This window comes from Bactrocera dorsalis, chromosome 2 (assembly GCF_023373825.1).
Source record: "Bactrocera dorsalis isolate Fly_Bdor chromosome 2, ASM2337382v1, whole genome shotgun sequence".
Lineage (NCBI taxonomy): Eukaryota > Metazoa > Arthropoda > Insecta > Diptera > Tephritidae > Bactrocera > Bactrocera dorsalis.
The window spans coordinates 98,861,447-98,885,366 of NC_064304.1; the positions used below are offsets into that span (position 1 = coordinate 98,861,447).

A 23,920-nucleotide genomic window follows, 5' to 3' on the forward strand; every position below is an offset into this window, starting at 1 on the left:
GCACATTTAGCGCAGAAGGACCAAATAAAACCAAAAAGACTAAAAATAGCCTTGATATCTGCTTCCAACTACTTTCCCTTACTGAAATCTGCCAAAATAGTATATAATTTTAAGGTGCACTGTTAAGTTCTGACACAAAATCCTTTCACTAATTTCTGACATTTCTCGGTCAAACGAAGGGTGCCACGCCTTTACTGAATAAGATAAAACGCCCACATTCCACATAAAGGAAAGGAGCGAAACAGCTGGCCGAAAGAACATTAACAAGACATGATGAAAAGCATACGTGCGCATGTGTGCCGTTATTTGCACTTGTCTTGCGTGCATGTGTGTGTGAATGTAAGTGAAGCGATAACCTTAAATTATCAAATTAGACCAAGCACAGGCTCAAGGGTCAATTTGACATAAAGTAATCAAAGCAAACGCAACAGCAACATGCAACATGCGCTTGATGCCAGCTCAGCGCCTGCAAGACGCACACACATGTACATACATAACTATGTTAGGTATGCATGAGTATGCGACTGCAAAACCAAAGGCAGCAAACATAAAGTCAAACAAAATAAAAGAAAAAAAATCAACAAAAAACAAAAACCAACAAACAGATAAGTATATACACTTATGTAAGTATGTATACATAAGTACACTGTTGGCTCCGGCAGCCGCCTAATTATAATGGCTGCACAAATTTCCTCGTTTTGTACGCATTTAATTATAGTAATCGCTTGGAAATTGCCCAAAAATCGAGACAAATGAAATTGCGGAACGAACGCACAGCAGCCAACAGCCAGCAACGTGTAGCAACACAATAACAACAATAACCATACATTTGCTACAAGAAATGTTTAAATGAATTGCACGCTTTGTCTACCTTCACTTACTGACCAACATTTTACGAACTGCGAAATGCGCTGGGAGGGGCGGCAAACATACACTCGACACACACACACACACACACATGTATGGCTGTGTGGCAAACGGAAGGTGGCACCGGCCTGCTGGCTAGCCGGTCGGGCAATCAGCTGTGGGCAGTCGGTCAATTGTGCATTCAAGTATTGTCGAAATGAATGAGTGACTGAGTCGCTGCACAAATCATTGAGTGACTGGGCTGAGCAACGCGCCGCCGTCACCGCCTAATGAATAACCGAACTTTGTGCAGCGAAAACAGTGACACAGTCACATGCAATACCGGCAATACTTTGTATAATCTGTGCTGCTGTGCATATACATATATGTACATACATACATACACATAAATGTGTGGTGGTAGCTACTGGCACTTGTGCATGCACGACTGGGTGAGCAACAAGTGCTAAACCTGTTTAACCTAAATTCCAGAAAATTTATATCGAGAAAATTAAGGAAAAAAGCAACAAAAGTGAGCCAAAAAGTATCGAAAACCCGAAAGTAAAACTAATTTAAATGAAGTCAGGTCGTGGTGGCGGCGCGCCAAAGCAAAGCGTGAATCGCACGATAATGAAATCGGAGCTGTAGTCGCGCGGAAACTGGAAAAAACAAAAATGCGAAAATAAAAATAATTAAAATCAAAAACAAAATTATAATTGTAAAATTATGTAAAGTCACATGAAATTAAATATCAAAAAAATTAAAATAAAATTATAATTAATGTAAATAATTGAAAACATAAAAATATAGTCTAGTGTAAAGAAGGTAAAAAACAAAATAAATAATAGGCACTCTCGTTTATGTACAGTACGGCGATATTGAGACACACAAGCGCTTTGAGTTTTCATTATTTGATCTTCGCTGTATTGACTGAATTGAATGGCTTTACCAAGGCAAATGCGTCGCTTCATTGAGCGTGTGTTTTCATAAATGCTTAAAAGTGTTAGAAATATTTGCGCTGATAAAATGTTGCAAGCAATTACAATCTTAGATACGTATAAATAAATATTCAGCTGACCAAAGAGGCAAAAAAGAAATTATTTATTACATAAAAAAAAGTTAAAAAAAAAATCAAAAATATTTAAAACCGACAATTTATTGAAACTTTATATAAAATAATTTTGTAATAAATAAATAGAAAGGCTGTGAATTTACAAATAAAATAAAAGCAAAATAATAGAACAGAACATAGCAACAGAATAATGATTTTGTAAGTGAAGTTAATGAGCAATAAATTAAAAATAATAATTAATTACAAATGAATTCCCAAAATAATAACAAAATAAACAAATGAAGCTAGAAAATTTAGAAAAATTTAATTAAAAAATATATGAAAAGTAAAAACATATTTGTAAGAGGAAAAAATCTAACAAAAAATTTAAAAACAAATTTCAAAAAATATAATACAATTACTTTATAACAAACACATAAACATACTTCCATGTATTTAAATAAAATTTTAATTAAAAAATTAAAAAAAAATACCAAAAAACATTTTTTTTTTGCTGAAACCTTTCTATTTTCTTATATTCTCTTTATACAAAAAAATTTAAAAGCAATGACCAACAAATTAAAAATAATAATTTAATCACAAATGCATACAAAAACAATCCAATCCAAAAAAAAATAATTATAATAAAATGTTTAATGTATTTAAATCAAATTTTATATAAAAAACAAACTAAAAACATCTTCTACAAATTTTTTTTTATACTGAAACTTTTATATTTTTTATATTATCTTTATATAAACAAATTTCAAAAAATATCAAAAAATTATGGTTTATTGTATTTCAAAATTAATTATTATTATTTTATTTTTTACTAAAACTTTTCTATTTTTTATAATAGAATTATTTTTATATAAAAAGATTTATAACCAAATTTCAAGAAATTAAAAAAAAAATATTTTGCTACAAAAGTATTGAAATAAAAATTACAAATAAAACTTTATAAAGAGTAATTTTTTTTCAACTGAAATTTTTCCATTTTCTTCTATTAACTTTATTTAAAAATTTTTATAAACAAATTTCAAAAAAATATCAAAAGTTTGATACTAAAACAAATGTTTATTGTACTTAAGCAAACTAGTTATCAGTTAAAAACACCTAAAAAAATTAAAAATTTTTTTACTACAAAAAAAAATAATTTAAATAGTTAAAAAAAATCTGAAATAAAATATTTTTTTTTCCTAAAACATTTTTTTAATCTCTCTATATAAGATAGTTAGTTTTAATTTCTTAATCTCAATTTTTTTATTTCTTCTAGACATTCGTTATTACAACGTTTTCTTTTATGCATTTTTCATACTATTGGAGCATGTTGCTACAAAGTTTAATAGTTTTTTATATTTTTTCTTGTCGTTAACATACGCCCTTTGCCCAGACTAATTGCGAGCGCCACCCAAAGTCGACCTTCTCACCGTTAACCACTCTTTCACCTTACGAAACAGTTTATATTAGCATTTAGACGCTGTCTCGACGCTGCTTAATTTCCAGCTCTCACAAATTGCTTAAAAATTTCTCATTTTCTTAATCAGTTTGTTTATATGTATTTCTGTATGTCTGTTTATGTGTGTTTGTGTGTGTCTATGTGCAGCAGTATTAAGGTGTAACTTGGTTGGATTTTTTTCTACAATGACATGCATTTATTTGACAAAAATTACTGTTTTGTTGTTGCTATTGTTATGTGCTGATTTGGACCAATTAACATATGCAAACATAACCTAAAAAAAATTCCAACAATGGAGCTGCGAAGAGCCCAAATTGTATGCATACTCGTGCCTATATATTTCCACAAAGTAACAAACTACAAAATAGTAACAGCAACAACAGTTGGGAGTTAACAATAAAGTTTGTAGCAGCAGCAGCCCTTGTTTGTTCGTCCATTTGATTTAGAAATGTGATATTTTTTCGAAAAAAAACTAAAAATTCACGGATTATGCAATGCAGTTACATACTTATGTATGCGTGTGCTGATATATAGCTTTTTGTTGTTGGTGCTTTCATTTAAATTTGTTACACTTTAGTGCATTGCCGCCCTGTCATGTGCTAAATGCTGCTACATAGCAGCCAAGCATGAATGTACATATATGTGTATATATGAATGGATGTCTATGAGTATGTATGTATATGTAAGTATATATGTGAGTATGTATTTATGTAAGTAAGTTTGTGAGTATGCATATATGTATTAATGCATTCGATTTCGTACGAACACAAGTTTTTAAAGATATTTTATACGTTGCTCCCATATTCGTTGTAAATTTGTTTCAGGTTTTCCTTTTCCAACCCGCCCGCCACTTATAATTGACAGCGCCTGTCAGTCGCTTTCAAATTATTAATTTATTTTAATTGAATATTTAAAACTTTTTATTGTCTTCACTAATTAGATGCGCCCACTGATTTCCAAAAATAGTTAAAATAAATGAATAAATGCAAAAGGCTTGCATTCAGCGCACGAAATAGGCTGGAAAATACAAAAGCGACTCACTAGTGATTAGTGACTAGCCAATCTAGCTGCAGTCAGATATGTAAGTACGTATGTTCATACATTTTTATAACCAGTCATTGTATAAAAAATTAGAAATAAAAAAATTATGCATAGATCTGGTTCAAAACTTTATGTGAAGCACAAACAGGTCAAAAACAGTTTCAACAATTAAATTAATGTCTGCGCACAAGCATACATATATACATATGTTGTTACATAGTTGTGTGTGTGTGTGTATAGCATGTATGTAGCGATGCATGCTTATTATATTTTTTTTTAAGTCAGTCTACAAATCAAATTGTTTGGAATAATTGCCAAGCACTAAAATTTTGAATGTCACAACTTGTTCACTGTTCAGTAGCTTGAAATGTGCAATTAATTAACAACGCGGTGTTTTCTTTCATTTTTATTTTTTTTGTGAAATTTTCATGTTTTCCTTTATTTTTTAATAATTTTTTTTTTAGTTTTTAGCATTGTAAAATTTTCATTTGTTTTATTTTTTTTTGCTATAAAATTTTAATTTTTTCTTTTACTTTTTTTTATAATTTTTTCCCTTAATTTTTTTTGTAAAATTTTAGTTTTTTCTTTTACTTTTTTATAATTTTATTTTTTTTTTCTTTTAATTTTTTTGAAAAATTTTCATTTTTTATTTACTTTGACTTTGTACAATTTTTATTGTTTTTTTTTTGATAAATTTTAATTTGTTTTTGTTTTTTTTTTAATTATATGTTACAAAAATCTTAAACGAAATTAATTATCATCTGACACATGTGGGCCTTTAGTCAATGAAAAAATATGTTATGAAACAAAAAATGTGCAATATCGTCACCTAAAATGCAAAATAACGTAACATCACTTTTCTTAAGTTTACAGGCGAAGGAAAAACGATATAATAGATACACTCACATTGAAACAAAATTTGACTTTTGGTTATGAAATGGTTATATATTGAGTTTTTGAAAGTGCTTATAAACCCTTAATTACAAATGCCAAATTTAATCATTTTTTGATTTCTCTATTCAATTTATACTTTTGAGAATTAACTCATAAATTTGCTTAGATATTATTATGATTGTCTTAATACGATTTTGAAATTGAATTTTGGTTTTTTAAATTTTGAATTTGATTTTCCCCAAGATCAAATTAAATTACTCTATTAATAATATCTAAGATTATCTATCCAGAAAAAATATTTATAAAAAAAAACTTAAATTAGCACTTCCAAAGTGATTAATTATTTTAAAAGTATTTCAAAAATTTTTAAATTTTTTTTAAATATTTTTTTTTATGAAAATTTTAATATTTTCCCAAAAATTTGTTTTGCAAAATTTTGAAAAAAAAAATTTCTAACAAAAAATTTTCACCCAATAAAAATTATTAATTTAAAATTAATTAAAAAATTTAAATTTTAGTTTTTCCCAAAATTTTAATATTTTCCAAAAATTAATTTTGTAAAATTTTAAAAAAAGTTTTTCCAAGTAATTCAAACCTTTTTCCTTTTTTTTATTAAAAATTTAAATATTTTTCAAAAAATTAATTTTGCAAAATTTGTAAACACATTTTTTTGAAATAAAAAATTCCCATGAAATATAAATTTGATTGGATATTTTCATTGCTTTAATGATTTAACACTGTATTGTTTCTATATAGAAATTTTTGTTTCAAAATAAGAGTTTTTTGTTATTGTTGCTGCTGTTGCATTTTTCAGATATTTTTCAAGAAAAGGCGAAATTAAGTAAATGAGTATAATATTCATATTATACTACTTAGCAGAACTCTGCATTTGTCATGCCGCTTGGGGGAAAAGCGCACGCGACGAAAGAATTTTTTTCGTTAATTTTTGCACCTTACAGTATTGTCATTTTTTAAGGATCTCAAACTTATTTGAAAATAAAAGATAGCCTTAGTTCACCGGAAAGTGTGTAGCTTCTCAACGGTGAAAGAATTTTTCAAATCCGTCAAGTAGTTTCGGAGCCTGTCCAATTCACTCGATAAAAGTATGAAACTAATTTCATACTTTGCCACAATTTCTGTAACAACCAAGCAAACACGTCTACACACCCACATATATATCTATGTATTTAGGTACTCATAGCCGTATGTACAAGTATTTATTCTATGCATATATTCTGTTATCCTATTTCACATATGAGCAACTGTCTAATTATCAAAGTACGAAGTGACACATATTTCTTGCGCTGAAATGACAGCCACGATATGTAAGGCCTACTAAAAGCCACAAAGGAACAGATAAAAAGTAGAAGCAACAAATGCTGCTTGAAACCTGTGTGTGCTTGGGTATATATTGTATGTGAGGAATTTACGCACTTTATTTTAAAACGACAAGTGTGGCACATAAAAACGCGGGCAATTAAATTTTTGTACACCAAACTGAGAACTACACAATACGACAAAAAGAAAAATATGAAAATAAAACAAATATGAAATATAGGTGAAAAACATATATGAAAAAATGAAACCGTTGGTTTGAATATTGAACGCAATGAATTTACTCAGCTTCAATAAAATTTTGTACGGACTCTAAGGGTGCCCATTCGCAGACACCCCAACCAAAAATCACTCTCCTGAGCGAAGTGGAGTTTCCAAAGCTTTTTACCAATGCTTTTTCATTCATTTTATATGCCTAGAAATATACATGCAATAATAAAATAAACCCTGATGGCAGAGCAGGTAATGGAGGGCGAGAATACAAATCACTTCAAAGACCTTCTTCTCTTACTCAAGGTTCAACGTGCCACTTTTATTCTTAGAAAAATATATTTCAGTTAAGTGGAGCAATCACAGAATTACTATATAATACCAATTAAAATAAAATTAATTAAATAATCGCCAAATAGCTAAGCACAGTGACTCTCGAAAATATACGTGAAAGGTAAAAAACTGACGGAAATCGACAACGCAACGGAAATATCACAAAAAAGGCGAAAAAACTTAAAAAATAAAAATACCAACAACCACTATAAAAACAATCGCGCACAACGAACTTTTTCAAGTGAAGCGCGCAACATTATATGCGAACGCAAATGTATGTATGCGCCCGCCACCTAACGCGCATATAATATACATGCATGAATTACCACAAAATGTAAGGCAAATGCAAGCGCGCTGAGATGCTGTCGCTGCCGTCGTCAATTGTCGCGATGAGGTTAGCAAGGTGTTCAGAGCAACAGACAACGGCATAGATACCACAACTCGCCGTGTACAGCAGCAAACAGCATTTTGAGCGGCGATAAGGGGCTGTACCAATAGGCGAGCGAGCGATGCTGTTGCGCGGACATCGAAGGGAAATTCGTTGGCAGCCGGTATGGACGGGAAGTGGCGTGAAGTGCGCGTCGGACAGTTGTCGCTAAATGGCGCAAAGTAGAGCGATGCCACTGACAGACTGACTGCATGCCAGCGGCGAGTGTAAATGAAGCCAGAGGGCTACGCTGGGGGCCAGCAGGGCACAACGCGGCAGGCAATGGACATCAACTAAAAACCAAAACTGCCAACAGACGGCAAACCGCAAAAAAAAACCAAACTGAAGATGAGTGTAAAACAACAAGTTGAGTAGCGCGCGATATGTTGTTGCGCGCGAGCATTAGAGTTGCATAGCGCGGTGGGCCGCGTAGCATTGTCACCAACGGTGCGTACTCAGAGTTAAAGCGCTGTATTGTTGCCAAACGTGAGTATGCAAGTATGGCGGTGTACATGCTGAGAGCGCGCGCTTATGTAGATGCGCATGCATGTATGTGCGCGCGTGTATTTGCGCGCTTATGCATGTGCGGTTGCAATTCCTGGCATCGCGTAAAGTGCGTGACTTTTAATTAGACTGCAATAAATGCGAAATGAAGTGGCAACAACTAAACAAATATCTATGTGCTTGCCTGTGTCGGCGTGCTGGCCGTGTGTTGGCCACGCTGTAGATAAGCGCGCATATGTTTCCGTGCGCGCGCGCCTATTTGTGACTACACATTCGCGTACTTGCATGATTGCGCTGGCCGCCAGCGATGCAAATCGATCAATTGACGGCGTGCGCGATAGCGTTGATATAGTCTTTTTCGTTTTCGCTTTCTGTAAAAAATTTGTTTTGTCGAAAATTATCTCGCGTTTACTCATTTTTTGTTTTTCCGTTTACGCGACACTTTTTCGCTTTCATTTAATTACCTACGAATTTGTCGGGTGTTTGCACGCAATTCAGAAAGCATTTGTGAGCACACTTGCATATATGTACATATTCACATATTTATAGGCGTGTAAGCTTGCAAGTAAACACATATACATATTTGTGACGCTGTGCGCCGTGCTTAAGGGGGCGTTTGGGGGTATGCCAAAAAACTAAAATAGTTAAAACAATTTTCAGTGAATTTATTTTCGTCAAGCGCGTCGCGGCAACAAAAGCAAATCGTCGAAAACTTTATCGACACAAAGCAAACAACAACAACTTTGAGACAACTCACAAGCAAATATGTATGAATATAAGCAGAAAAAGCGAAAACATTTAGGTGTTGCTAAATACCTTTGCCTGACGTCGCTGTAAGCTTATTGTGCATATGTATGTATAGGTGCGTGCGCACACATACAGACGCGTGCGAAGATGAAAAAAGATGTATGTGCTACACACACATACATATGCGCATATTTTTATTGCTCTTGGTGGGCTACCGGTTCGTCGCGTCCGCTTCGTTGGCTGTCTGGCGACAACTCACTTAAATTTGAAGTTAAAACGAAAAATGTTCACATGCACAAACGCATACAAACGCATGCATAGGAAAATACATAAATTGCGTATATTAAAGCTGTGAAAAGCTAAAAGCGCCAAATGACACAGAGAGTTGACAGAAGGCAGACACGTATTTTTAAGGCACTCACGCACACACATATACACAAACGCACATATACACGCATATTAGACACTGAAACAATACAAAAATAAGTTTACACAAAACTGTAAAGTTTTCTTTGTGGGCCTAGGCCTAAGTTATGTAATCGGCTACACACACACACATACATACGTATATAGGCACATATTCATACATACAAAGTTTAAATATAGTTGTTGCTTAAAAGTTTAATTGATGGCGAAAAAGTATACAAATCTTACAGACGTCATTAATTTGTCCCTTGAGTTGTTAAACGGACGTTGCCAACAGAAACAAAGCAAAAACGAAAAAAAAATTAAATTTATATGAAATAACAGTAATTAAAAATAAATATTTAATAAATAAATGTGGTGAAAAATTATTAAAAAAAAATTATTAGGTCTACAACTTTGCTTCCGCCGTTGTTTTATTTAAGGCTTTATTGTACAAAATCGTTCCAAAAGTGTTTTCCCTTATTCCCTCAAAAAGCAATGCTTGATTAACACACGAAATGCTTTATGATCCATTTAAAAAACATAAAAATTTTCACTATAATATTGAAAAAAAAATTTACATGTCAAAAAAATATTGTAATAAAATACGTATTTCATGAAAAAAAAAAAATTAAAAAATTTATCTTAAATTAAAATATTCTTTTCTTATATAACATTTGTTTTAAAATAATATTATCATTAAATAAACATATTTCAAGCAAGTTTATTCGCAACAATATTTCTTTAAGTTTTTAATTATATAAAAAATACAACAAAATTTTAAAAATCAATTTTATTAAAATATTATTATGAAAAAGTTGAAACAAAAACATTAAGCATTGAAAAAACATGGCAAAATTTTAAAAATTAAATATATTTTATTTGTTTATTGAAAAAAATTAAAACAAAAAAATTAAATAATGAAAAAAAAAAATTGAAATCATATACAATTAAGAGCAATATTTGAATTAATAAATGAATATTTAAGCAATTAAATTTATACCTACATATTTTTTAGTATTTCTCATTAAAATTAATTTTTTAATTTTTTTTTAAATCCTTGTGACAAATCGGCACTGCCACTTTTACGTGAGAAAAACCACTCGTGCTAATTACTCGACTTTTCTGTGGCCAACTCGCACAAACAGACAGACAGTCCGTGCGGAACGCTCATCAAACCGACGCACCTTCAAGGTGCTGAAGCGCGATTCTCCCGGGAAGTATTATTTTTACGATTTCCCTGAAATTGTCATGTGCTTTCTTTCTTCATTTAAAATGGTACACATGCCATATATATACAAATACACACAGTAAATAAATATATACATCTAAATACTTAGTGTGGCTCCTGTTGCGGCGTGCAGCCCTTTTATGCGCCGCGAGCAATTGGAATATTTTACATACTTGAACAATTGCTTCCGCTTAAAAATGCCAGACATAACTAAATGGAAATATATATATATATACCAAATTGTGTATATAACGGTTGGAGCTGCGTAGAGAAAATTAACCCAAACAAACAGAGGCGCAGAATCATTGGTAGTGAGACGGTTTAGGCGAGATTTTTCAGCTCTCATCTCTGCACGCTTGATATATTTTTTTAAAAGACTAAAATATTTTTCTGAGAAAAATCAATTTATATACATATATATGTATATTTAATATGTTTTCATATTGAAAAAATAAAACTAATAATTTTAAAAAATTTTCAACATTTTGATAGCTGAAGAATTGTATATTTTATAGATATTTGTTTAACGAGAGTTGTCTTAGTTTTTAAATATACAAATAATAAAATTTACTTAAAGTTTTTCAAGAAAATATTAATATTTATTTTTAATTTTTTCAAAAAAATATTAATTTTTATTTTTAATAAATTTTTTTTTGGTTTTTTCAAATAATAATATTTTATTTAATAATTTTTTTGATTTATTTTATTATTTATTTTTTTTAATAAAGGAGCTAAGCTATTTTTTTTTATTTAAATTTATTTTTAATTCTTTTCATTTACCAAGCATAATACATTACTTTCCATTTAAAAAAAAAAAATAAAAATTAAATTGTTTTCCTTTATTTAAATAACCCTTAAAAAATAGTATATATGTATGCTGTTACTGCAGCACCTTTTTCACTCACAACAACAAATGTTTTTTTTTTTCTAAATATAAACTTTTTGTAATTACTATAAGTATGTTGTATCTGCACGCCAGGAAGTTCAATGGGTTGTCAAGAGCAAAAATAAACAAACAAACAAAACAGGCCCAGTGTGTATGTAAGTAAATAATTTTCAGTAAGCAAAAAAAAATAGAAAAATTTTTTCATTTAAGGAAAAAAATAGAAATTAAAATGATAAAATATAGAAGCTATGCCTCACACATACATTTTCAGTTTCACACACATACAAGTGCCGACCATATGTATTCAATAGAAATTTAAATACAAATTCAAATACTTTCTGTTAAGTACGCGCAAGACGAAACGTTTGCCACTTTGCCAGATTTTCGCCGCAAATGCGGGTCAAGCATCTAATTGAAGTGTCACACATGACAGTTGAGTACGCTGGCCACACTGGCGCAAGCATTTTGTATGCATTTGCAAAGACTTGTATGCGAAAAGAAATGCAATTACTTTAAAAATATATTCAAAAAGCTGGATTTGAAGGCGAAAATGTGTATTTGTGATATTTTAAGAAATTTTAATTAAAAATGCTGATGATTTTTATAATTATAGTAACATATTTGTTTGCTGCGAGTGCCTGAAATGTCTTGCGCAAAATGTTTGCTGTCAACGTGCATTAGTTTGGAGGCTAATGTAGTGAAATGCAAGTGGACAAAGAATGAGAAAATGAAAAAATTAAATGAAATTTTTTACTTTTAAAATTCATATATTTTTAAATGTGCTTTGTGAAATTCAGGTTTTGCTTTTTTTTATTAGCAGGTTTTTTTTAAATAATATTTTTTTTTAACTAAAGAATTATTTTTGTAAAATAAAGTTAAAAAATATTTTGATAAAAGCAAATGTTTAAACTTATTTTTTTTATCGAAAAAATGTTTTTTTCCTGAAGTATTTTTATAAAAACAAAAATCAAATAAATATTAAAAATTTTTTTATCGAAAAAAAAATTAAAAAAAAAAATTGAAATATTTTTTTTTTTTTATTTAAAACCTTTTCTGCAGTTACGCATACCAAATAAAAGATTTTTTTCTTTATTTTCATAATTTTTTTCCTGATGAAATGATTATTTTTTTTTTTTTCAAGCCATTTCCTGCCACAACGGCAACTAGCTTACTTACACTCCCCTCTGTCTGCTTACCGCTTCCTCCTTATCCACTTATCTACCACAAAGGCGCTTCTCATAACTCCACCAAAACAAAAAAGAAACAAAGTCAAGAGCTTGTTAATTGCATGCTGCAACGATTTCTGTTTAGGCAGCAGCACGAAAATTCGGTTATTGCCCGCATTTGGTGGCTGATCAGCTCGATTACTGATCGATGCGTGCTACTTGACGTTGCGGCATACGGTTTGTGGTTAAGCATTTGTGGCATTGAAATCGAAAATAAAATAAACTCATATACAATTGCATTTAAATTATAGAGTAATCACAAGTACAACAAAAATAAACAAAGGCGAACGCACGCATCCATGGGATTAACTGGAATTCGGCCGCAAATAAGTAAAGAAAGCATGGCAATGAAAGTGAAAATCACGAAAGTGAAAACTCGAAAATAATATGAATCGAAGGTTTTCGTACTAAAAATAGAACTGAAGAATTTTTTCCAATAACGGTATTTTTGAATATATGTTTATATTTAAAGCCATTGCTACCTGAAACCTGTAAATCATTTATGTTGACTGGGTGCGCGCATTATTTAGACTACTTCCTTTTTGCTATATTATTCGTCGCGTGCTTCTTCATTATAATTCAACATTGAAGTGCGCTAAACACAACAAAGTTAGCAAAATTATTTAGTCACTGTTTTCTAAAGACAAAAGTTTATGCAAATCTCTGAATAAATTTTGCTCTAAAACTGTTGACTTTTGAGAGTAGCGCCTAATGCGTCATTGTATCTATTTTAAGATATTTTGTTTTGAAGCTAACCTGCTAGCCGATAACTTGATTCGAAACTGTGCCAAAACGGAAAAGTATTTACATTATTATTATTTTGTTTTCTCTACTTTTATGCCTACCTGACTTTAGGCACATTCGTTTTTTTTTTTTGATTTTTTTCTCTTTCATATTTCGTCAGAACCTGTTCGCTTGTCTATGCAAATTTCTTTCAAATATGTCTAAAACGAATTTCAAGTTAACTACGCTCGACCTGTTTTTATTTGTTTTGTAGAAAATTCAAAATTTTTCATGCATTTATTAATCAGTGAGCTAATTTTAATTAATTATAATGTGCTGTTAATAGGTGATCCAAGTAGAGGTACTTTTTCAATGGCCTCGTTTTTACAGATCTCGCGTGAGTCGTGTCAAGCTGTCATGTTATTTTTGTTCAGTATTGTTTGGCATTTCATCATTGAAAGACTTACGACTGCACAACGTTTACAAATCGTTCAACTTTATTTCTAAAATTCACGAAATTATGGTGTACTGAGCGTTGGATAATTTTCGACCGTATAGACCGCATCCATTACGCATTGAAGAAACTAAAGCAGTAGTAGCTGAGAGTGAAGACCGAGAAACTACCATATTGGGCACGAAGAGCAACCTGAAGAGATTCAGTAGCTTCCATTTCAGCCAGAAAAACAGCGGTTTGGTATGGTTTGTGGGTGGGCGAAATCATAATTACAACTACTATCGACTATACGTTATCGACAGCGATAAGTAGAATATGCAGAATTGTGTCGTGAGATGATGGCTTTTTCACTGAAAAATAAGGAAAAAAATTCAGACCTAAAGTCTGTAATGACATATGTATGTATTCAAAATTAGGTTATGTGAAAACTTCGAACTAGCCGCCTATCGCACTTAATCAACTGACAATTCCTCAGCAAGCGCGCAACAACTATGAGTGATTTCACTGGTGTTACGTATTAAGGGCAATTAAAATGAGGTATGTTATCACAAAAAAAAGATTGACTTTTGCCATTTTGATGTCTTCAAAAATTCTTCCATTCACTACATTATTAATGCTTAATTGTGTAAGCTCACATTCAAATGCATTAAAATAGTTTACGACATGAAATCATAAAAATTTGTGAGACTTGGACACAAATAAAATAAAAATATATTTATTTATATAATTTAAATTATGAATGGCCAAAGCTATGACGACTAAAATTTCTACAAAAAAATTTAAAATTAATTTTTTTTCTTTAATGAGTTTTTTTGTTTTCAGGGTGAACAAAGTTTATTATTATAATATTATTGTCCTGAAGTTTCTAGCACCCAGAATGAAACAACGGAGGCCCTATAAACTATATAATATATGTATACGAGTTTAATCGATGTATTTACATAAGTATGTACGGCTGTGTGCCTGTATATAAGCGAACTAGTCCGTCAGTTTTTTGAGATATTTTCAAAAGTTCTTTTCTCCCCAAGAAGCTGCTCATTTGTCGGAAATGCCGATAACGGACCACTAAAGCATATAGTTGTCATACAAGAGAGTTGAGAAGATATCTTTACGAAATTTAGCTTGCATTATGTCCAAAAGCAACGATATAGTATCCAAGCAAATTGTTCAAATCGGAACGAATGGCATATAGCTGTCATAGAATCTAATCGATCAAAATGAAGTTGTTGCATGGGCAGACACATTAATAATAAAAATATAAGTGTACAGTGTACATATATTCCGATATATGTACATATATACTTATATTCCTGAAATGTCCACATACTTCCAAATTTTCGCCGATAACATTGCAAACGAGCGTGAAATTCTGGCTGTCAAAGCTTGCTGGCTGCCATAAATTTAAATACAATAACTATTGCGAAATATCTACATAACATACTATAAGTACATTTATATACGTATGTATCAACATGTGAGCCCACGGATATCTAGTATATTTTGTTATTCCAAATACCGCCGAGAGAGTGAGCAACTGGCAGCGATAACATAGGCAACCGATTACACACAATGTTAATGAACTCTACAACTCACTACGGAAAACAAACAAAATGCTATAAAAAAATATTTCGAAGATGTTTTTTTATACAAAACCACAGCTATTTGTATTATTTTGTAATTTAGGCTCACGAAATGCTTGCGAAATATGTTGCCAACGTCACTGTGCGCATTAAGAACTGTCACTGTGACAATTCCGCCAGTATTACCTTACCACAGACAATTGGAAAACAAATTGCTCAAAGAAAAAGTGCGGATACTGATTTAGTAAAAAGACAAAACAAAAACAAAATTTAAATCCCATGTACCACTATATGTACAACATTTATTTTTAAATATTTCTTAGTAATTTATTTTTGGAGTGATGAGTTAATTTGGTTTGCAGGTACTTTCGAAAGTTTTCATAAACAAATCACTAGAAAAAACACAAACTATTTCAGCCTTAGTTCCGTTACGCAAGCAGCAGCGCAGCGCCTAAGCATCTACGGCACTTCCCACTCTACGCATAATATACATACATACAAACCACTGTGGGCATGTATTTGTATGTGCGTTTTCTCTTTGCCGCGCATATTCTTGGCACTTGTGTGTTGCAAAATTCCCCGACGTTCATTTGACCGCCCTAATGTCCATCAAACGTAAATCACTTACTCACTAAACGCATAACCATTAGACTGATCAGGTGATTGCCCAAATGTGGGCTGGTAAAACTAAGAGACCGCACACAAAAACAATAACACTCGTATGGCGAAAACTCCCATTGTACTTGTACTTATGTACTCTAATTAATTTGGTTTCTTTTTTCGCCGATTCACAATGATTTCGCTAAACCAAAATTACCTTATAAAAAATTATCTTAACCGAACATTTTATACTCTTGCAAATAGCAGGAATACAAGCTAGGGAAATACCTTAGGGTCTAAAACTTCAAAGAGATGATCGGAATCCAAGCAATTTTACATATACATATACTATATACATACAAATAACTCATACACTGATCGACATATTCGACGAAGGGTTAGTTAGAAAAACGAAAATCATTATATGTAGATGTGGGAGTTGGGATAGTAAAATTTCCCCTGGGTTTCAGTAAGATACCTACCATAAATCACGAATCATATGGATTATTCGAATATCCTGACGTTAGTTATATGAGAACAAGGTCAAATTTTTATCTATTTTAGGCACATAGATATACTGTTATGATTAAAAAACGTTTTAACTGAGGTAGCTCAAATATTGGCCGATATATCCAGTAAAGTCACTTGGAAGTTCAAAAGTCTTTATCGGTATATTTGATCCCGAGGTATGTGCTTTCACCAAAAAGTGGGGGGGGTCACGCCCATCGCCGAATTTTCACACCAGGTCCCATAAAGCCCTCTTCTACTATCTACTATAATGTATCTGGCGTATTTATTTATTGACTCATTTCGCTTTTCCCGTTAAATTGAGAGTTAGCGGGGATATCTTTCGATTTCATCCATTTTCATACCGTCGGTAGGAGTTCTTATAATATTTGCGCTAGGTAAATTTGGTCTCTTGCTACTGCAATGCTCTGTACCAAATCAGAGTTTTATATCTTAATTTAGTGCTTAATTATGGCACTTTAAATGTTTTCGGTTAATGGTGACTTGTGGGCGTGGCATTGCCTTACCACCGTCCAATTACGGCCATCTACTAACTCGTCCTTTTTTTACAATGGAACCCGCATACCAAGTTTCATCAGATATCTCAATTTTTACTCAAGTTACAACTTGCACGGGTGGACGAAATCAACAAATTGTGTTAGATTTAGTTTCTCACATTCCATTATACTTATTACATTAGATACTAGAATTAGTAGCTCTAAGGATTATGAATGGCAAATGTTTAGGTTGATAGATCTTACTCCTTCAGCCTTCCCGGAGTTAACTAGATCTAGGTGCGGCACTTTAATGGACTGTCCTAAAACTTGTATATGCTTTCTATCGTGTTTCACTGTTTACTCATAACCACATTTGGATTCTCAGTAAAGTTGACAGCAGTACAATGAATTTCACAATATTGGATCTACACTTATAGTTTATTTATACTGCCACAAAGTTGCATACTATTTTCTACTAACCACACTGGTCCAACCCCCAATTATACGAGTACTAAGCTTAGCATACAATATGCATAGCACGAGGTCGGATGCTACCACAATTTCTTCCCGTTAAAAGATCGATTATCCATATATATATTGTCTCGCTATGAGTTTGCATAGCAGGTGAGACACCCAAGAGTTGAACGTGCTTGCAGTCATGAACATTCGGACACTCCGTGAAATGTGACGATCATTGTGACGCCACACACAGAGCGAACGTCTGTCATCCTCCGCTAAAAAAACGTTATCGCACTTGATTAGAGCGTCTGAATGGGCGTATTAATATATATTTTCATATAACAGTATTATTACTTGTGGAGTTGCAGCGACTTGTGTTTGCAATGTCGTAATTTCTGCATTTGGTGAAATTCCGGAATTAAAACTATTAACTGACAAGTGACAAACAAGCACTTAAATTGTGGAAATAGTGGAAAAACTGCTGTCAATTGACTTGGGAACACGATATGCTTACAATACGTATGCATGTAAAGGCGCGCGTGTGTGTCAGTGTGTGCGAGTGGCAATAATGTGGTGCTAAGCGAACGTCTGTCCGCCTTTTAATTTGATCTGCTAGATATATGTATATATATGTACATATGTATGTTTTGGCGTGTATGTAGCCTGTTGTTACGCTTTCGTAAGCACTTTTGCATTACGTTGAAAACGTGCGCTGGTGTCTACGTGACTGCAAACACCAAGCGCCAGAATGAACGTGAACTTAATTGGTGCAAAAATCACAAAATAACGACAATAAAATACAGTCTTTACAATTTGCAGAACAATATGCAAATCTGACATATACATACATACATATATACTTCCCGAAACGGCAAGCTGACATTCATTCATAGGCTCTTTGTGCGGACCTGTTATGTGATCGCCTTAATAACTGTCCGTCCGGGCATCAATAGCACTTGGAAGTACAAGATGAAAGTACAAAAACGTTTGTGATTTACAAAGTTCAATTTATTTGTATAATTTTCTATGTTATTTAATTGTTTTTCTTAATTTCAAAGCTTGTTCAAAGCTATAAAAAAAATTTCCGCAACTTTTGTCGCTTCCGTAATTTCACTGTAATTTCGATACAATTTCTAGTGCGTAGCGTTGCACGATTACACTTTAATAATAAATTTAAAATTTACATACAAAATTATGTTTTTCAAAAACTCGAAAACAGGTGTCTGGAGATAGCATTACCGTTTAAATTGTGTGACTAGTTTTTTGGACTTTGTCTATTGAAATCTAGTAGCATTATTTGAGTTTGATTTGCTTAATACCCGAGACAATTACAACCATTTGGTGTACCTCATCATCAACATTGTCTTAAATTCTCAAGTTGATCCGAGTAATAGTTTCAGAGATACAGCCTTGAGAACTTGGGTACTCGAGACTAGCTAGACTCAGTGCACCGACTTTAAACGCGTTTTTCACGAAACTGTGTATTTAAAGTCGGTTGGCAAAATTTCTCGAGAACTGCTCAACCGATCTTCATGAAATTTTACACAGGTCTTTAATATACAATTCTTAAAGACTTGGACGAAGGATTTTTATTTTCGATTACAACTATTTGAATAGTTTTATTTTCCAAAGCAACGCTACAATCTACGAATAGATTATACAAATCGACCTACATACTATAGCATATAAAGTGATCGATCAAAATTTAGATAAATATATTTTTATACCCTTTTGTGCTATAAGGAATGCACGTGTTAAAGGTATTATTATTGTTTTGTTTAAAAAAATAGTGGGGTTATGTTGAATGATCCACGTTTTTTAGAAGCAAACTGCTATTTAGAATATTATTCATTGACAAAGCTAATAAGCTACATCAAAGATTTCTAGAGATTAAAGCTCACTGTTCTAACTCAACTGCAAAGCAACTGGAGCATCTGAGTGTTCCTAGCATTTTTTTTTATTCTGTCACATTTATTCTTCTTTATTGGCGTAGACACCACTTACGTGGTTATAGTCTGTCAGATTTATAATACTTTGATAAAAATTGATTTATAAAACTATATTGCGACTCTTTTTCTATAAATTTACGAGATATTTGCGTTTGTTAAAACAAATATTCGTTTTTCGGTTACGAAAAGACTGCTAAGTACTATTATATATGGACTTTTTAAGATAATACATTTAGTAAGGGCAAAGTTTTTTGTTGATTCATCATTTAGTAGAGCGGAAGCTTTTGTTTAAAGTACAAAATTGTTCTTAAAAAATATGTTTACATTTATTAATTATTAATCATACGTTTAGTAATAAAAAACAACATCACGAAAAACTCAAAAAAAAAATAGAAATAAAATTAAAAATATTTGAAGCTTTGAAACTTTTGGCGAAAGCATACAAATTCATGCCAACAGCGTTTTGGCATTAAGTGTACACACACTACAGCTAATTTGCTCACCGTTAACTTAAGTAACGTGACCACCTGCCGATAATGCATACACAAGTGGCTAGACCGAAATGCTCTTATAAACTCAGTTAATAGGCTCGACCGTAATTTTTAGCGTCTTCTTTGCCTTTGCCTAACATTCGTGGAAAGCAAGCTTTCTGATTAGTGTGTAGATATTGCGGTGTAGTTGTAAATACATATGTGTATATGCATGTGAATATGTATACTATATAAAAATGTGTTTGTAGCGCTATATGTCATGATAACTGGGGTATATTTAGTTATTTTTGTCGACATTGTCTTTGCTAGAGACATTTCAATGATATGTTTAATATTGGGTTGTCGAAAAACACTTTCTAATTAACCTTCAACTTCAACCATTGTTGTGCTACCCGAACTGATACAGCATCGTATCCGTCAACTTCACAAATTTCATTGGTGGGATCGCATCCCATTGGCATTCTTCCCCTTTTTATACAAAAATTTCAAAATATGTATAGCGAATTTTTTCATTATTTTCACTCATTTTTGAACAACTGAAACTTTTTTACCACATCGCCGAATTTAATTTGTTTTGAAATGAAGCTTAAAAGCTCACCTTTCCAACACAAGCGAAAGCGCATTTAACAACAATTTTTTTTATAAAAATTGTTTCGAATTTTCACGTGATTTGTTTTTTTTTTTTAAATAATGCACAGAAAAAATTTATATAGTTAAATTCTCAAATCTTCAACGTCACTGTCTCATTGCTCGCTTAATTTATTTAAAATTCGCCGCTGACAAAATTTATCATTCAAATTTGTTTCATAACTTCGTACTGCTTTCGAGTTGTTCTTGCTAATTAAATTCTATAAAAATACAAATAAATGCGCGTGTATAAGTTTATGTGTGTATGTACAGATATTCCTTCCAGCACTTGCAAAATGATTAGCAGTTATTGAACCCGAAACTAGCAAACAATTTGCTAGATATGCGCCTGTGTATGTGTGTTTGTGTGCGCACAGCTCTTAATAATAAATGCAAAATAACAAATTATTTTCATTTTGCCATATGACATGTGAAGTAGCTCAATAAATAAGCGGCAATCGCTCTATTATGCGAGCACAGTGAGCGAAAATTCGCTAAGCTATGGAAAAAAGGGGGATGGCGCACGAATAAAGGGCAAATATGCCAAGCAAATATTTACCAAAAAAGTTTTGTTATTGTTTTTTGTTTGTAGTCAGGTGCTTTTTTACGGTCGCCATACACGTCAATTGCTAAGACGGGCGGGCGACTCTTCACGGTGACTGTTGCCCGGCGAAATTATGCGATAAGCGTACAAAAAGCCCAGATCGTGAAATATACATATGATACAAGCGAAGTGTGCTTATCATACATACATGTTATATACATATATGTATATACATATATACATACATATGTATCGTATAAGACATTAGTTAGAGTTATTTCCGCATATGCAGGCATTTTTGTGCGCGCCTATGTATTTATCTCTCGAGTTCTTGATTATTTTGATGCAGGTCTTGACAAGAGCTGATTATAAGAGTGCTGTGTGCGTGCAAAATGCCCTTTAAAACATAGTTTAACAGGTTTACTATTTGTAATCCCAAATAAATTTTTAAGCTAAACCTCGCCAGGGTTAAGCGCTGGGTTTGAGAATCCCCAATGAAAGGAAAGAAAGAAAACAAAACGGTGTCTACGCCAACAAAGAAAAAGACTTTTAATTTAACTCGCTTCTACTATTCCCATGCAAAAAAAATTAATTCTCAACAACCGTTTTTAATTTTCTTATAAGTGATTATGTATGTGCATATGTAAGCAGTGTCGCATGCCGGCCATATGCGACAAGCCTGATATACCAGACACATAGTCAGTCAGCCAAGCCTTCAACCTCCAAAGCTAGTCCGCTTTTGTAGTTAGCGCGCGCGCTCAAGAATCTAAGTCACTCGGTAACTGTGCGAAATATTGGATTTTCGCAAATTTCCTCTGTCCTCTCGTACGTATCTTTGTATACATATACCTACATAGCTTTGTGACTCGAAATCTGTCTGCGCTTGTCACTGGGTTGCCTGTTTTAATTCATTGTTATTGTTTTTGTGCGACTTTTGTATTATTGTTGAGGTTATTGGCGTGTCGCTATCGAGAGCGAAAGTCAATTTTGTTTGTTTATATGTACATATGTAAATATATATGAACAAAAATGCATATTTACATTTTTAAGGGCTTAGTTCATAACAGTTGTTTTGGTTGCTTTTGTTGGTGTCAAATGCAACATTTTAGTGAGGCGAGTGCGGCTTATTAAATTTGCTTTAAGCAGCAGTTCTCACTGAGCGATGGACAATTATTAAACTTACTGCTTAAAGTAAGCATGCTTGTCATAATTATGCCAAAGACATTGCCGCTTGAGGCTATTTCACATGATATGTTATCGCTGGCCATCAGCCTCGTGTGGCTTATCGGTGTGCAGTGAGCAAGCTTTTTTTTACTTAAAGTATTATAATTATATTTTGATATTTAGTTTTATAAGAATTAATAGGTTTCTACTAATAAAGCCGGCAATGGCTACCTTATAGCCCAAGTGTTTACGAAAAATCGCTAGTATTTATTAAAGCTTTTTATGATAAATCGGTAAGCGTTGTTTTCGAAAACTTTTAGGAAAAAATTTGAATTTCTGGTATTTTGTAAAGATTTTAAAATAGATAATGATGCTAGAAAATAAAATATGATTTTTAATAACTTTTTGGTTAAAGCAATAAACCAACGATCAATAGATTGGCGTAAGTGAGTAGGTGCGATTAGCAGAACATAATCTTAATCATTTGAAATAAATAGATTTTTTCAAGTATGCCTTTAAATCAGGCAGTTTAAATAAAAAAAAAAATAAAATAAAATAAAAAAACAAAAAAAAAGATTCTTTATAACAGACAATTTAAGCTTTAAAAAAAAAAAAAAAAAAATGAAAAAAATACAAATAATTAAAAAAAAAACATTAAATTAAAAAAAAATAAAAACATTTTTTTTTTTAAATAAAAAAAATCTATCAAACACAAATTGCAAGAAAAATATGCAGTTTTCGTATGAATAGTAGTATATACATATTTAACTGTTGTATTTATATAAAATATTTACTTTCTTTTTCTTTAAAAATAAGAAAAAGCTTCTACTTTCGCAGCAGACATGGAAACCTTCGCGCCAAGCACCTAAATTGCGGTATGCAGTTGCATAACTCCTGCACTAGATAGTTAGCAGCACACATGACTGCATATACGCAGACACACGCACACACACGCACACACAGGCAAATTGATATATGTTCAAGCATATGTGTGCATATCCGCAACTGCATGCCTGCCTACTTAGCGGCCTATCCAAATCTTAAATTATCAGCAGCAATCTTCTGCCTACTTGTAGGTGTGTTAGATTACAAGCGTGTGTGTATTATACTATGTGAACAGCTCTAACTACAAAGTAGAGACATGTCAGCTCTCGCCCGGCTACAACTCCCCACTTGCGACGCAAAGATAACAATGCACGACAAAACGGAAAAAAATTAAAAAAAAAAGTAAAAAAAAAACAGCAAAAAAATATAAATAAAATGAAAAAAATAAAAATAAAGTAAAAAATAAAGAAATAATATAATATATAAAAACTATACGTGAAAAATGAAGAAAAAAAAATAAAGTAAAAAAATATATGCATAATGAAAAACCAAAAACAAAATACCGTCCAAAGCCACATGAAATTCGCTTAAATGTGAAAATTCATTCATACACCCATTTGCTCTGCTCGCTCACTCACCGACGGAAGGCGCGCATATCTGGCACATAGATATGTTTGTTTATTTGTATGTATGTATGCACGTACGTTATCGCGCACACATTCGCATTATGTAATTGAGCAGGAAAAAGAGACAAATGGCAAGTGAAATCTACTAGAATTTAAAATGTGACTTGGTGAAAAATTACATAAATTATACAATAATTTGCTGTCACGAACGAGATAACGGCATAAAGGTATAGCACAACAACACACATTGCTTATGCGATTACATGCGTAATGATGACA

General features: G+C 32.1%; 1 protein-coding gene across 7 annotated transcripts in view; it reads right to left on the reverse strand.

Moving 5' to 3' along the window:
• The window catches only part of LOC105231589 (serine-rich adhesin for platelets), a 181,623-nt gene that overhangs the window by 151,342 nt on the left and 6,361 nt on the right, over nt 1–23,920 (reverse strand). The window lies entirely within an intron of this gene.